General features: G+C 38.4%; 1 protein-coding gene and 1 long non-coding RNA gene across 4 annotated transcripts in view; one reads left to right on the top strand and one right to left on the bottom strand.

Moving 5' to 3' along the window:
• Window positions 1-2,314: 2,314 nt before the first annotated feature.
• On the top strand, window positions 2,315-13,684 carry LOC136843394 (uncharacterized). The gene is made up of 4 exons (XR_010854544.1): window positions 2,315-2,419; window positions 7,703-7,879; window positions 13,267-13,368; window positions 13,569-13,684. It is a non-coding gene; the product is annotated as an uncharacterized lncRNA (long non-coding RNA).
• The window catches only part of LOC136843393 (cytolytic toxin-alpha-like), a 37,771-nt gene continuing 34,385 nt past the window's right edge, over window positions 13,381-16,766 (bottom strand). For 2 of the 3 annotated variants that reach the window (XR_010854543.1, XR_010854541.1), the window contains exons 3-4: window positions 13,915-16,016; window positions 13,381-13,737 (exon numbers count right to left, since the gene is read on the bottom strand). The gene's annotated coding sequence lies outside the window, so the exon portion shown is untranslated. Of the gene's footprint in view, window positions 16,017-16,766 lie in introns of all 3 variants that reach the window. The other variant, XR_010854542.1, reaches the window with a different exon arrangement.

Genomic DNA, 16,766 nt, shown 5'->3' with positions numbered 1-16,766 from the left:
AATTGCTGGCAGCCTCCCACTCATCACCTGGGTCACTTCGCTGTCTCCGCCTTCTTTTGACACCTTGGCTTTCATTTGTAGGTGGCAGATTTTCGTCATTTTCACTGTCGGTTGATATTTCATCACTGTCTCTTGTACCAGGACCATAATTATCCATTTCATTTCCTTCTAAATCCGATTCATTTTCATATCCAGAAAATGAGTCGAGAAGGTCTATAAAATAGTTATCCTCGTCGAGAGCTCTTCTCTCGATCTGCCGGCGGTCAACTCGAGGATGTCGTACCCTTGACCCGTCCTCCTGTGACATCTTGATGAAGACTAATGAATTTTAGGAAACACGTGAATTTATATGAATTCACTGTATGGCAACTGACAGACTGTTACCATATCAAGAAAAAGAGGCCAGTATTTCAATCATCAGTCCTTCACATAAAAGGAAATTACCGGTGCTCGTATACGACACAACAGTGTTCCGGGCCAGTTTATTAAATGCGTCGTATACGTTACAACCGAAATCAAAGGGTTAAGAGAATGGTCCTTCAAAAGGAATGGGAAGAGCCTTATCTGGAAGAAGGGTTACAAATTTAATAATATGCGACGTATAACTTATATAACAACATAGAAGTAATGAATTTAAATTATCGAAAATATTCTCTTTTTATAAAGGAAATCCTACCCATATCACGGCAAAAAATTCTGGAAAATCGAGTCTGCTTCGGGCCAGTGTTGCCACTGGTAGGGAGGATTCCCCTGCGGTTAGGGGAAATCTGGTGTCCGTAGGGGTTAGGGGAAACCTACGGGGAAAATGACCTACGTGTGGGGGTATATAGGGGAATTTGACTTATTCCCCTTATAATTGTGTTTTTCTTCAAAACCCTAGATAAAAAGAAATAGAAATGATATTATTATAATATAAATAGTATCCATGAAAAATATTAAACAGTCCAACATAACAATGATAATATTAAAACTCGGTATTTGCTAATTCTAAGGAACATCTTGTTCTAGGTTCATACTTGTGATTTTGAATCTCAGTTTAGCTTCAGACTAGCCAGTTCCTGATAAGGACTCCTGATAAGGACTGTGAGAGGAGCTTTATTATTAATCACATAGACGCTGTCTTGGGATTTCTAGTTCAATTCCCCCGGCCGGCTGATGAAGAGTTAGAGGAATTTATTTCTGGTGACAGACATTCATTTCTCGCTATAATGTGGTTCGGATTCCACAATAAGCTGTAGGTCCCGTTGCTAAGTAACCAATTGGTTCTTAGCCACGTAAAATAAGTCTAATCCTTCGGGCCAGCCCTAGGAGAGCTGTTAATCAGCTCAGTGGTCTGGTAAAACTAAGGTATACTTAACTGTAATTATGCCTTTAGTAACGGAAAAAGGTTACCGTGCCTAAAGATATAGGAATGAATGGAAATAGGAGAGATGGACTTTATGATGGTTATGGTGGAAAGCACGACGGAAAGGCTCATTGCAAAATATGTGATAAGGAATTGGTGACGAGACAATCGGAACTCATCGGTCATACGGAATCGGATTCTCATATGCGTTTTACTAAAGGAGTGACTACGAATCAGCTAATGACTATGCTTATCGACCTAAAGGATGGCTGTAGGATTAAAGCAGAATTGAATGCTGTTGCAATGATAGTTATAAAAAATCTTTCTTTTAATTGCCTTACAAAGTCAAGGTACTTTGAAAAAAATACAGACTGAAATTAGTTAGATTCTTAGAGATTAAAAGATTTTTTATGTTACATCGATGCTTTTTCTAATAGAAGAATCTGGCATTTATTTACGTTTACTATAAATGCATTAACATCTGTCTTAGAAATGTAGGCTATTTTCATAGTTTACTTGAGGAGAGTCCCTCTTCCTTTCTCACTGATTAAAGGCAACACTGTTTTACGTCCACGAATTTTATAATAAAACAATGAAATTTTTGTGCATTTATATATTTAAAATTTTTCTGGTAAAATCTAAGTTTTCCTCTTTAAAATAAAGAAAGTTATGTGACTGATTCTTAGTGTTGATTCAATATTTTTGTTATAAGATAATTTCCATTTATTAACACTTGCTATAAATGCATTAAATTTTCATACATTTTTTTCATGAACTGTGTTCATTTTTCTGTACCTAAAATTTGGAATGTTTATTTTCAGTAGGAATTGAAACTAAAATGCAATACTTCACTTTCATCTATCCTATCATTGCGTGTGGTGCGTAGGGGGAAAGTAGGGGAAAATCACCTCTGATGTAGGGGAAAACGATTTTCAGGGCGTGGGTGGCAACACTGGCTTCGGCAGAAATATTTATTGTTGGAACATAAGGGAAGGAGAGCGTAATGGTTACTCCAGAGTACGTGAATGTTTTGAGGGAAGCGCCCTTTAATATTCATTGTTCAATTTTGTTAAGGTAAGACATGTTCAGAGAATGATGTTGTGATTTCAATGCAGAATGTCGCAAGGTCGTTTGTGCAAAGGAAATGAAGACGAAAACATGTCTATATGGAGGGTTTGGTGTGAGGTGGATTAGGTCAGGTTGATTCCCTTCATTTAGACTTTTCTCGGCTCTTTTCTCCATTATTATTATTATTATTATTATTATTATTATTATTATTATTATTATTATTATTATTATTATTATTAATGTCTCATTTTTGCCTTATGAAGGAAGGAAGGTCTCTAGGCTTAGGTGGTTCCTATGGAAGGCCTTCCTTAATTTGGGTGAAAGAAGGGAAAAGAATACCACAGGTAAATTGAAGCCAAAAACCGTTTGTTAGGGCCAGTAAAGGCTAATGAAGCAAGACTGGGGAAATCTTTGGCTAATTCCCCATCTGTAACTACGAGTCCAATTTCCGGCTTTTCCGTTCCTGCATATGAATGGGCTCAATGGCTGTCAGTGGTGGGCCTTGCCTGCTTGTAAATTCAGTTTTTAGTTTGCGGCACCCACCTTTGGAGCTGTGCTCTTCAGTCATCTGCTCCCCCCCCCCCACCATCTGGATTACCCTAATAACAATCTGGTATAATTTTGTTATAATCACATTTTTGACATGAAAATATAATTTTCCTATATTTTAATGTGTGCTTTGAACATTTCTGATGTTCATTTCGTTTGCAAATAACCTCCCGTAACCAAATCTAACCTAGGGTACCTCCATACCCTAGTGTATTGTATAGTTTGCAAATAACCTAACTAAGCTCCCCTAACCAAATCTAACCTAAGGTACCCAGTCAGTACCCAAGTGTATTATATTGTATTGTTTGCAAATAACCTAACCTCCTCCAACCAAATTTAACCTAGGGTATCCTAGTTATGATATTAGTTGGGAACATTCCATAAGCTTACCTTGATCTGTGTGAGAGCAATCAATGGGATTAAGGTTATTGTATCATATTCGATTTGTGTTTTTCCCTGCTCCAAAACCCTGCTTTCCCACTGTGGTCCCAAAATAGTAGAAGATGAGGGTGGGGTCTGTTATCTGTAAAAGTACTCATTTCCAGACAAAAATATCAGACATTCATCAAAAGAATAAAACACTGGAAAATGTTTTAAAGTCCAAAATGCAACAATGGTTTAAATTAAAATCGATGAGTTAATTCTAAGGAAGAGATAGTTTATTAATGAAATGTTTTGGCTGAACAGTATAGAAAAGGGTATATATGATGCAGCTCCTGTGTTTTGGAGGTGCTCCTTCACTTGTAAATTTCATAGTTTTAACACTACACGTGGAACAGGGGTAGGAAAAATGAAGTTTACTAAGTAGTTTAGAAAATTTTAACAAATCAGATAAAGGCTTTTTAATAGTCTTCTAATCTTCCATAATTTTGATTTCACAATAAACAGTGGCAACATGTCCTTCCATTGTGGAGGTGTCAAGAAGAAAGAATGACTGAATTGGATCGGAGCATGGCTTGAGAATCGTATTGATGAGAATTGAATTTTATTGGCTGGATTTCAAAAAACCAGTAGGCCTAGCGAGACTTCTGGGACATCCAAGGTTATGATTGGACAGGTTAAAAAATCCAGTGACCTGGATATGGGCCGATCAGGATGATACATGACAGTCACCTGTAGAACTATGGAAGAGCAGCACTTTTTTATGCTTACCGTAGACAAAATTGCTGATCACCAGATTGCAGAAATTGACCAGATAAGTTAGCTTCTGATTGGTTTACAGCATGTAGAATCATTTTTATTCTATGCAAGTTGCTAGGAGGTGAACTCATGGAAACATAGCTCCCCCCCCCCGACACTGCATTCTACCCAAGGGTTGCCAATAGAAGTTTTTAAGTGAAGACAACATGAAAATGTGAACTTCATAAAATGCTTGATTCTTTTCAATAACTTACTTAGGTGAGGGACGGAAATTATTGCAGTATATTTGTTTGTAGGCTAAGTGGAGTTCTTTGGGTGAATGAAGATTGCTGTAAAATATTATTGGTTTTGTCATCTATAGGAAATGCAATAAAACTGTAATGTTGGAGAGAGTTGCATATTAGAAAGTATTCTTGGGAAACACTTTGTGTAATTGTTGTGTTGACTTTGTAATTGTTATTATGTGGGTATGAAACAGGATTTGGGTTTCTTTTTTCCTCAAGTGGGTCTTACATCCAGGAACAGTGGCCGTGTTCTTAACAAAAGGTGATGCCACACAGTCTTAAACCTGAGTTCAGAGGTGTGACTTATTGGTTAATATTTATGAAACTTACAGATACAGTATTACAAAAAAATGCATGCTATGGGTGAGGGGAATTCACAGCTATTCATTTTGAGATTTCAAGACCTCTAAGGTAGTGGTATTTATGCAACAGTCTTGATTACGATTGTTTTAAGGTTAGAAATATTTACCGACCTAACCTCTGTTACATAAACACTGTATGACCCTGTTGGTTTGGTCACTCCCATTTGGTGTCATATTGTTCCTTCTCTGTTTGTTTCTTAAGGCCATATTGTCCTCTAGGGGTAGAATGCTCCTGAATCTGTTTGTTTCTTAGGCCATATTGTTCTCTAGGGGTAGAATGCTCTTGAATCGAACTAACAGCATAACTTTTGATTTTGTTTGTTTATTCATAACTAGATAACTCCCTCTTCTAAGACTGACTGTTTCCAATTTCATAAATGTCTATAGTGCAGTTTATTTCACTTTGAAAAGGTGGCGGATCAAAACCAGATGAACCTTTTAACATGCATCATACAAGCTAAGCCAAATGTTCTGGTGGATGAATTGAGTCACTAGAAGGAGGTGCTACCCACAGAGTGGATGCTAGATCAGCAAATATGTCTGGATCTATGGAAACTGTGGGGACCCTAATTCTCGCCCTTTTTGCGACTTCCAGAAACCACCGTCTTCCCCTGTTTTGCTCGCCAGTTCCAGATCCTTTGGTATGGGCAACAGATGCCATACTTCAAAACTGGTTCGGCAAGTTCCGCTATGCCTTCCTACCTCTAAGTATGGTGAGGCAAGTTTTAAACAAATTTCGGATGCACCAGAGTTTAGAAATGATCCTACTAGCTCCGTTTTGACCAACGAAAGAGTGGTTTCCAGACCTTCTCGGACTTCCCGAGGTTACTTCCTCAAAAGCCTCATCTGCTCAAACAACCCCACTTTTGGCAGTTTCTCAGGGGTTGTCTTCTCTGGCCCTAACAGGCTACAAATTGTCAGGGAAATCCTGCGGAAGAAAGGCTTTTCAAGAGCAGCTTCGCAAGCTATTGCCAAATGCAGACATCAGTCCTCAGACAGAGTTTATCAGGCAGAGTGGGCAGTATTTGGAGATAGGTGCAAAAGCCGCAGAGTTTCCTCTTCTCAAACATCTGTGGCAGAATTAGCAGATTTTCTGCTATATTTGAGGACCGACAGAGGCCTTTCTACTCCGACGATTAAAGATACAGAGCCATGTTGGGCTCGGTATTCCGACATAGAGGGATAGATCTCTCTTCCCACCATGATTTATCAGACCTTATCAAATCATTTGATACATATAAACAGAAAGAGGTTGCAGTAGTTCCATGGAATTTGGATGTGGTGCTTAAATGGTTATCAGGCCCCTGTTTTGAGCCATTATGTTCAATCTCTTTAAGAGATTTGACTAGGAAGACACTGTTTCTTGTAGCGTTAGCAACAGCTAAACAGATTAGTGAGATCCACGCGATGGATAGAAGAGTGGGCTTCTCCCAAGGTAATGCTGTCTGTATTTTCCACCTTGTGTTGTACTCTTTCAGCTGGGATGAGGAATGCTTTTGTAATGATTACTTTATTGCTCCAAAGTCTGGGTAAGTGTGATCTAGTAGAGGTATGAGAAGAGGAGGACCTGTGTAATTATAGAGGGAGAGGTTCCGAGTCAGAAGCCACTGTATCTTTAAACGCGCAGTTCAGAGCACTGCTTTACAAGTCTAGGAAGAGTACCTTACCTTGTTTCAGTTGAACATTACTGAAGAATTCTGAGTTATTGCCTTTTTCCAGAGTAACAGTTCAGCTTGTATGAAACGAGAGATCTGATTTTTGTATGGACTTAGAGGAGCATTTGTAAGTTTCATGTTCACAAAATTGAGTACCCTATTTTACTTTAGTGTCCGTTCTTCTGGCCTGAAACTTTGTAAGGGCACACTGGTTACACATCAAGGCATGGTATGAATTTGATCAATCTAATAAAGGTTTTGTGTAAGTGTATTATGAAAATGATTGATTTGGGATATGTTGTTTAAAAATGAACAGAATTCCAGAATTCAGTGTAGGTTACTTTCCTAACTCCAGATCGTCCTTCAAAATGGATGAGAGTTGGGAACTCTCTTTTCTGTACTGTAAATATTTTGCTTTGTATATTTACGTAACCTCATTTTAGTTTTTAAATTTTTTCTTCATCTGCCCACATTTTATTTCATACTTGATAGAAACTTCTCTAAATAGTGAACAAATTTAGTGAATTTTTGAGAATTTCCAGTAATTATGAACTGCAACAATGCTTTATAATTTCAGTCACGTGATCGGAGTGAATTAAACAGTACACAATTTTTTAATGAGATAATTAGCTTTTACTGTATATAATTGTTGAAAATTAATTTTCAGAATTTTTTTTTTTTTTTAATTATCAGTTATAACTGAAGACAGAAGCATGCTGAATTCCTGTCCTCTACTGCAGATGTTAAATACAGTACAGTATACAGGGTATTATGGTAATTGCTAAAAGTGACTTAATTTAATAATGGAAGTGCTACTTATATAAAACATTCATTTGTAGTGCCATACAGGATTACATTCACAGCACAGTATCTCCATTTAGGGTACTGACTTTTCTTACAGATATTATATAACCTTACTTCTATAAAGTATTGTATAGTATTCAGTCTATGTATGAGCAAAGTATTGTTAAAAAAAAGTCTGAGAAATCTCTGGTAAACACTATAGTACTTTGTAATGAAGCTGTAAGAGAATACACAAATACTGTAGCAGGATTTCCAGTTTGAGTAAGAGTTAGGGATGGTTTATGAGGAATAGGAGTGAATGGGATATTAATGCTGTGATGAAGTAGTACTCTGCCTTTTAGTTAGGCTGTCACTAAGAAATACGTACTGCAGTGTTGAGTACTAATTTATACCTGTTCATGATTATTTTTCTGTTAAAAGATAACAAAATTCAAATAAACTTTTCTTGATAGTTAACCATGACTGAGGTGCCTGATATGGAAAAAATCTTTTCAGATACTGTAGCTTGAGGGAACCTTCAGCAGAATATGTATCAACCATATTTCATACTACAGCGAAGACTAGAGTGGATGCTACAAGCAAATAGACTTCTGTGAAGACGGGTGTCATAGGACCAACATCCTCATTCCTAATATCCTGAGAATCTTGAAGTTTGAGGAGCTGACAAAATAAGTATGTGCCTGAGTGTGGGATTACGCTGGCGGTAATTAGCTGTAACTATAGTGGTAATGAATACTAATCGGTAAATGAAGACTCTTCCATCACAGCTGCTGCCAAATCTTGATCCTTCACTGTTGCTGCTTTTAATTCTTTTGAAGTACTTTAACACACAATATCTGTACAGTTTTTGTGCTGACAAGGTGGACCTAAAATGTTTTAAGTTGAAGGAGTTGGACAGCTGGGTGGGATGAGACCAAAGGGCTGAATGATAGTAGAATGATGAAAATAAATGCAGTTGAGGCCAAGGTTAACACTTCCAAAAAGCTTCAGCCCCAAGCCACACTCTGACTCAAAGTAGTCTCCACAAAGGCCTTCTCATCTTCTGAGTAACTGCTTTTTGAGAAAATCTTTTGTGTCTTTCTATAGAAAACAACTTGAAGTTTAAGTCTTATATGTGTTGAAAGGCATTGTGCCTAATTTATTGCTCTCATTAGTGGTTTGCCCTGTGTCCCAGATCTGTATGAAGTCTGTATTGACATTCCTTTTTGAAGATTATTTTTTGCAGTGACTGATGGATAGCAGGACCCATGGCATTGGTGCGTGGGTTTCTGATGAGTATCTTTCTTTTGGGTTGCCAGTGACGTGATTGGGAAAGTTTCTCTGAAGTTGTGGTTATGAATTAGTGTTGGATATAAAGGGTCTGCTGTAAGGGACCTTTTGTGTTTTTCCTAATGGTTAACATATCTTGAGTTACAGGCATCAGTGACCTTATGGTTTATTATTATACTATACAGTGGCTTCACATGAATATAGTGACGTACTGTATATCAGTCTTTGTATAAGCTACTGCACATATAATTTACATTTTAACAAATTGGTAGTGTAAACTCGTGTAAAAATCTTATCACCTCTGTGTAGTGTTCATGTGGACTTTGTTACAGTATTGCCTCTGTGTAGTGCCCATGTGGACTTTGTTACAGCGTATCTTGATTTTGTTACAGTATTGCCTCTGTGTAGTGCCCATGTGGACTTTGTTACAGTGTATCTTGATTTTGTTACAGTATTGCCTCTGTGTAGTGCCCATGTGGACTTTGTTACAGTGTATCTTGATTTTGTTACAGTATTGCCTCTGTGTAGTGCCCATGTGGACTTTGTTACAGTGTATCTTGATTTTGTTACAGTATTGCCTCTGTGTAGTGCCCATGTGGACTTTGTTACAGTGTATCTTGATTTTGTTACAGTGTAGTGCCCATGTGACTTTGTTACAGTGTATCTTGATTTTGTTACAGTATTGCCTCTGTGTAGTGCCCATGTGGACTTTGTTACAGTGTATCTTGATTTTATTTCTCCAATACTGTATACGCTACTGCAGGGCGACGATAAGTTGGTATAAAGGCTGTCAAAGTGTTTTTTGTCTGCAGTTTATATCTTTGGAGTCTAGCTATGTTCTGAAAGAGGCCTTAAGCATGCCATGCATATTATCTATTTAATGGGACTTAGAATGTCCAAATCATCCTGTTTTTTGTCTTGTCTGTAATTGTATGGTTCATTCCCTAGTGATCTTTGGGGATTCCCAGATCACTTTGATCTTCCTTTTAAAAGCACAGTAATATCATGTTTGTCTTCATTTCAGTACCACATTGAATGTATTGGATATGACTGTGTCATAGCTATGTTCGTGTAGTTTTTTAAAATTTTCTTAGTTGCCTCTGCTAATTTCTTCGGTAAGCAATGGTGTTGATTTGATGAAATCTCAGAAATGAGGGCTCTTTGGTTTTATTTATGTAGCTGGCTCTCTCTCTCTCTCTCTCTCTCTCTCTCTCTCTCTCTCTCTCTCTCTCTCTCTCTCTCTGAGAGTAGATTATTCTGGAGAAGGGGGATATCAGGTCTGCGCGATGTCTTTCTGCAAGTGGTTTGACCATTTCTGATTGGTCTGGTCTTCCCTCTCATCATTGGTAACACTGGGAACACCAACAAAGCTGGGCACCTGTTTTAAGATGATCTTGGTGTTGTAAGGTACGGATAGTTCTGCTGGATTCTTTTGATGCTGGAAATATTTTGGTATTTTGGGAAAAGCATAAATTATTTACTGCTGGAGGAAATACAGTACTGTATAGCCTTTAAGTTGCTAATTTAAATGTAGTGCAAAGGACTACTATGAGATTTTCCCTTCTTTTAGGATAGTAGCATTTAGCTGTGGATAATGTGTGTTATGCATATGAATAATGCATTTGCTGAAGGCATCACTCTGTGTAATGATAAACTTAGTTGGGCAGTGTTAGTTGTTTGCTCTAAAGATGTATTTGATCTGTCTTATATCTCCAAGTGAAGTTGGGTTTTGACTGCATGACTTCCAGTGGTTTGGAAGTACAGTACTGTAGTATTACCTACCTCCCAGGTAGGGTATAAAAGATGTGGATTGATGAGGATTTGGTGTGTTGGTGAGAAGGTGGATTGGCTGGTCTGGTCAGCTCATGTTTTGGAAGATGTTTAGCAAGTGAAGGACTGACGAGTGTTTAGAGGATGCAGGTAGGTTAGGGGGTGGGATGGGATGTTTACTGTACTGTATGTCCTAAGTATGCCTGTCAGTTATATTTGTAATATGAACCCTGCTGCTTGAACGGTCTGATTGTGCTTGGAAGGAATCGTTGTAAAATTGAAAGGCTTATTGGTCTGCATATATGTGTTCTTTGCTTTATTCTTACATTTTAATTCAGTTGAGCTAAGAAATACTGTAGAAAACTTTTATAAGCTGGATATATAGTCACCAGTGCCCTAGTGTTGCTTTTTAGGTGTTGTGAAAGATACATCAAGACTCCCAAAAAGAACTTTCCAAATGAATATAATCACATTGTTATAAGAGTAGTTGTAGATGAGTTTCTTGGGTACAGCCAGTACCTGTGGCTAGATTATCTGGTCATTATGAGAGGCCAGCAGACTATGTGATATTTTAGAGTTATTTCCAAGGATATTTATCTTGTGTAGTACTGGTGTTCTTATACTTAAATTCAGACAGTGTTTGTTGTAAATTTGTTTGTTGATTTTACCAGCTTATATGTATCTCCGTTTTGTTATCCGGAGAAGTCTGTTAGTAAAGGGTCTGTTACCAAGATACGAAGCACTGTATCTCATCCAGCCAATCATGCTCATAGTTTTCACCTTTCAGGTCTTGTTTGTCAAACCACTTACTGTCTGTGAGTTGCCAAATCATATGTACAGTAGTTCTTGTAGTTGCATTTTATACTGTGATACTCTATTTCATGTAGATCACCTTTTGATCTTATATGCATTTTATACTGCAATACACTATTTCATATTAGCAAAGGGTCACCTGTTGCTCTTTGCAGAGCGGTTTCTGTGGTTCCATTTTATACAGTGCAGTAATACTGTACTTCACGTTCACAAAGGATCACTGTTGTTCTTCCCCTCACATCACCTCATTGGAACTGACCCAGTGTCCTACCCAAAATTTTTGTTTTGGGCTTTCTCAGTTTTTCAAAATAATCTTTTTTCCCCTAAATTTATGAAAAGTCGTTTCTGGTTCTGCAGTGTTAATTTTCTTACTGTATGTGCAGATTAAAACCATCTTTTCATCTTGATCTTCAGTTATACTATTTAGTTTCAATTTCTACCTTTCCTTTTTTTACAAGTCTTGATATTTTTATGCCACATAAGTTAGAGGCAAATTTCATCTTTGACCTGGATATGTGGAAAGGACAGATAGGTAAAGTATACCCAAGTGCACATGGGGATGTTATTTGTGTCATATATGTTGGAGATTTATTTCTCATATATTTTGGAGATTTATTTCTGTGGCCTCCTTATGCACCTTGATTTTGTTTTCCACTTTTACAACCTGTTGTCCATTCTTTGTAATATGGTCAGTTGAATTGTTCTAATATCTCAGGTCTACCTGTGGCACTTGTCTGCATGAGTATTTCTTCATGTAAGTGATCATAATCATTCATTCTGTAACTGATTCCTCTTGTATCCTCACATAACTGCTCCATAACTGGTATCGTCATCATCGTCATCGGTTACATTTTGAGACCAGATTTTCCCTTAACAGAATTAGAATAAATTGTTCTATCCACTCTGTTATGCCTGCAATTTCTCTCAGAATTCCTTTTATGGCATTTAAGCTTTTAAGCCTATGTCATTTAAGTCTTTGTCCTCATTTCCCTATCTCATCATGAACCCAAGTCATCTCAGTCTTGAAATTTCGCTTCATTTTTAGACCTCTGACGTAAAATTGCATCTAACTTATGAACAGTACAGTATCCTTCTTTACTTTAACAGTGGAATAGCCACTTACACCAGAGTTTAATCAGATCATTCACTTTATTAACCACTACTCAAGCTAGGTAATCTGCTGTCTGGGTTGAGTATCTTTCCATCTCCTGTCTTTTTATATATATATGAGGACTGCCAAAGAAGCAAGACCCTTTTCAAGGAATTAGTATCATTTAGCAGCATTTCATAATGCGAGAGCATGTTACAAGTTTTATAAGACTTGATCAGTTCCATCCTTGAAAAGTAATTTACCTTTCATAGCTTGTAATAACCTTGATTGTATAATTTGGAAACACATGAATAACAGTTCCATTTTAAACTTGAAAGTTAGCAAATGTGGTCATTATTCTACCATTAGCTCTCAGTGCCACACCTGTCATCTGTTCATGTGCTCCGGTTGATGTTTGTCAAGTTTTATTAATCAATGCAACCTGTACGATTTTTAGAATGTGAGTTTATGATTACCTTGAATTATTTTATGGATTCACGAGAGTAATGATTCTCTCAGTTGTGTTGCTGTTATTTTGTAAAAGCATGTTAGCTGAAATGCTTGAATTATTGTATGGATTACGAATTTACTTATTGTATGTTATTTTTACGAATTTACTTATTGTATGTTATTTTATCTCAATTGTGTTGTTATATACGGTATGAGTGCAGGCTATCCTGTGTGCACTTGACGAAAAAAGACCTCTGACTATGATATCCCAGAGAGAGCCAATTGCCTTTATTAGGCTTGGCTGCAGACAGCCAAAGTGTGAAGGTCAGCGTAATGACAGCTTAGCCTATAATTTGTTTGTATACGAGTTGGTTGGTAAAATATATATTCACTTCTTTTGTGAATTGGTAAAAATTAATGAAATGTCATGACAAAAGCTCTTTTCTCTCTCATGTTTACAGTCGTTTGTGAGTTGGTAAATATTAATGGAATGTCATGACAAAAGCTCTTCTCTCTCTTTACAGTATTGCTTTCTTTGCAAGTTCTTGCTACTACAGTATTCATTAATCTACAGTGACTTGCTGAAAACTCTGAAAGTTTTACTTCGTTTGTGAGTTGGTAAATATTAGTGAAATGTCATGACAAAAGCTCTTCTCTCTCTTTACAGTATTGCAAAGAAGCAAGTTCTTGCTACTACAGTATTCATTAATCTACAGTGACTTGCTGAAAGCTCTGCTAGTGGTGCCTCCTATGGGGAAATGTTTGTGGGGTAAGAAACTTCTTTCGTGATTAAAATAGTTTATTGTTAATTAACAATTAAATTTGTTATAATAAACGACTTTACAAAATTTGCCCCTTTATTCCATGATGCTTCTGCTGGACCAAAAACTCTTATTAGGCTTACATCATTTTCTGTTGAGTAGCATTCTTCATGTACAGACGCAGTGCCATCATCATCATCTGTTTCAGGAGCTGATGCGCAGATGTCGGACATTTAGGCGTCGTTAGGCCAACCTTGGGTGGCCTGTTGTCCAACTTCACACGTTCCTGTCTCGGCCACCATGACAGTTCCCAGATCTGCAGCTACCCATCTTTACTTGCTTGGATTCCTTTGGTTCCTGTGTCTGTCAATGGTGTACTATGCATCAGGGTCATTTTCCGGCTCGTTCAACAGTCCAGACAGAGTTGACTGTTTTTCAAGAGAGGTGCATATGTGTCAAATCTAACAGGCAGCTTCACCCAGTCCCTCATTCTTTGCTCCTCACAAAGAGCTAGGACCATTCCTATCGTCGTCTTCGTCCTGTCAATGGTGTACTGCTGCTCAGCAGGATTAGGGTCAACTTCACGTCCTAGGACCATCTCGTTCAAGCAGTTGTAGACAGAGTTGACATCGTTTTTCAAGAGAGGTGCATATGTGTCAAAACGTAACAGGCCCTCAGTCTTCACCAGTCAGACAGAGGATTAGGGACTTTGTTGCTGCTCCTCACAAGAGAAGTCATAGGACCATCTCAGTATCGTCGTCTTCTGTCCACGTACATGGTGCTCGTGCTCCTGCGTTGGAGGATTAGTGACTCTGTTGCTGCTCTCTCACAAGAGAAGTCATAGGACCATCTCAGTATCGTCGTCTTCTGTCCACATACATGGTGCTCCTGCTCCTGCGTTGGAGGATTAGGGACTCTGTTGCTGCTCCTCACAAGAGAAGTCATAGGACCATCTCAGTATCATTGTCTTCTGTCCACATACATGGTGCTCCTGCTCCTGCGTTGGAGGATTAGGGACTCTGCTGCTGCTCCTCACAAGAGAAGTCATAGGACCATCTCAGTATCGTCGTCTTCTGTCCACGTACATGGTGCTCCTGCGTTGGAGGATTAGGGACTCTGTTGCTGCTCCTCACAAGAGAAGTCATAGGACCATCTCAGTATCGTCGTCTTCTGTCCACGTACATGGTGCTCCTGCTCCTGCGTTGGAGGATTAGGGACTCTGTTGCTGCTCCTCACAAGAGAAGTCGTAGGACCATCTCAGTATCGTCGTCTTCTGTCCACGTACATGGTGCTCCTGCTCCTGCGTTGGAGGATTAGGGACTCTGTTGCTGCTCCTCACAAGAGAAGTCGTAGGACCATCTCGGTATCGTCGTCTTTTGTCCACGTACATGGTGCTCCTGCTCCTGCTCCTGCGTTGGAGGATTAGGGACTCTGTTGCTGCTCCTCACAAGAGAAGTCATAGGACCATCTCAGTATCGTCGTCTTCTGTCCACGTACATGGTGCTCCTGCTCCTGCGTTGGAGGATTAGGGACTCTGTTGCTACTCCTCACAAGAGAAGTCATAGGACCATCTCAGTATTGTCGTCTTCTGTCCACGTACATGATGCTCCTGCTCCTGCGTTGGAGGAATAGGGACTCTGTTGCTACTCCTCACAAGAGAAGTCATAGGACTTTCTCAGTATCGCCATCTTCTGTCCATGTACATGATGCTCCTGTGTTGGAGGATTAGGGACTCTGTTGCTGCTCCTCACAAGAGAAGTCATAGGACCATCTCGGTATCTTCCTCTCTGTCATCATCTGTCCACGTACGTGGCTCTCCTGCTCATGGCCTTTGGTGGGCCATTCCAGACAGGTTTCCTCCAAGTGAAATACTTCAGTGGTTTTGTCTTCCCCCAGTCATCCTGTGCAGGTTCATAGGAAAGATAAGGCTCCTATCAAGAAGTCCTGTGTGGAAAAGTCTTCTAAAGATCAGCTCCTACCTGGTTTCTGCAGCTCTCCCTTGCACGTGGAGTGTTCCACACACACGTGTATGTACACTCAACATTGGCCTTTATCTCCTTGCCGAATTTCTTGTTCATGTTTGCCTTTGAAAGACGTATCTCGTTCTAGCTCACACATCTGTGCTGCAAGACTCCATTGTCCCAGGAGCCCTGTCAGTGCTCGTCCATGTAGATATTTGTCTGTTCATCAAGACTCCGTCGTCACAGAAGCCCTATCCCTATCAGTGCTCGTCCATGTAGATGTTCGTCTGTCCATCATTCTCGCTCACGCTCTTGTATTGCTTTTTCATAATGCGTAATTCATAGTTTGCTCATGACTGGTGTACGCTATTTGGGAATGTGACGGTTATCATATGACGTTCAAATGTTATGTTTGGGTAGCAGTGGACTTACTTTTCAATTTTTAGTTGGTGCAAGTGGAGTTATATAATTAAGCAATTGGTTTTAACAGCAAAATAGGGGAATATAAATCATACCCATTTAAGGAACTATCATGAACATTTAAGTTTTGTGTTCTGGTGTTCTATTTGACCTTATGCTTTTAAAGATAGCACATGTGTTCTGGTGTTCTATTTGACATTCTGCTTTTTAAGATAGCACAAAGTTTTCTTCATTTCTACGTGGGTAATCTGGAGTGATGAGTCTGCGTGGGTGATCTGAAATGATGAGAAACAAATTAAGTTAGTTTACTTTGATGAGAAACGAATTAAGTAAGTTTACTTTGATGAATTACAGTCTGCATCAATTTTGACAATAAGCAGTTATCACAACAGGCCCAAATAAACTCCATATTCAGAGCAAGTTTTGCATTTGGAAATGCAGCATAAAAACAAAAGTCCACAGGACAGATAAATTGAAAAAGTAGCTTACTACTGAAGGTTGGCTCAAAGAAATACCTGTTAGATATAATGAAATATGCCTCACATTTTTACATTCATTATTGACCAATACATTCATATTTATGAAGTCATATGTGTATTTGCTTTAAATGGTACAATGTTATCTTCTGATTATACATTTTTATTTACTGATGATGTATTTCATCACCTACTATTCCTTTCAGAAGAATGAAGTAAGTTTACCCTATAGTCATGTTATTTGATTGATTTTTATTTGAATATTTTTTATACTACACCAAACAGCTGTAGTTTCTGTACCTACTGTTTTAAAACAAATATATTCACCTGCACACACCAAACCTCTGTCATCTTTCATATCACTTATTATTTAGAATTCAAATAATTCATTGTACATATCATCTAAACTATGGCCACAACCTTTACAGGTTATGGGCCCAAAATTACTGCTACAACATTTTGATGGCAATCCCAATAATTATGACATATGGGAGGATTCATTCAAGGCCACACTTTGTATCTCAAGTTCCATCCAGCTTTGAAAAATAT

This window comes from Macrobrachium rosenbergii, chromosome 11, assembly GCF_040412425.1.
Source record: "Macrobrachium rosenbergii isolate ZJJX-2024 chromosome 11, ASM4041242v1, whole genome shotgun sequence".
NCBI lineage: Eukaryota > Metazoa > Arthropoda > Malacostraca > Decapoda > Palaemonidae > Macrobrachium > Macrobrachium rosenbergii.
Note: the sequence above shows the minus strand (reverse complement) of the source record. Positions and strands in the feature narration are given on the sequence as shown.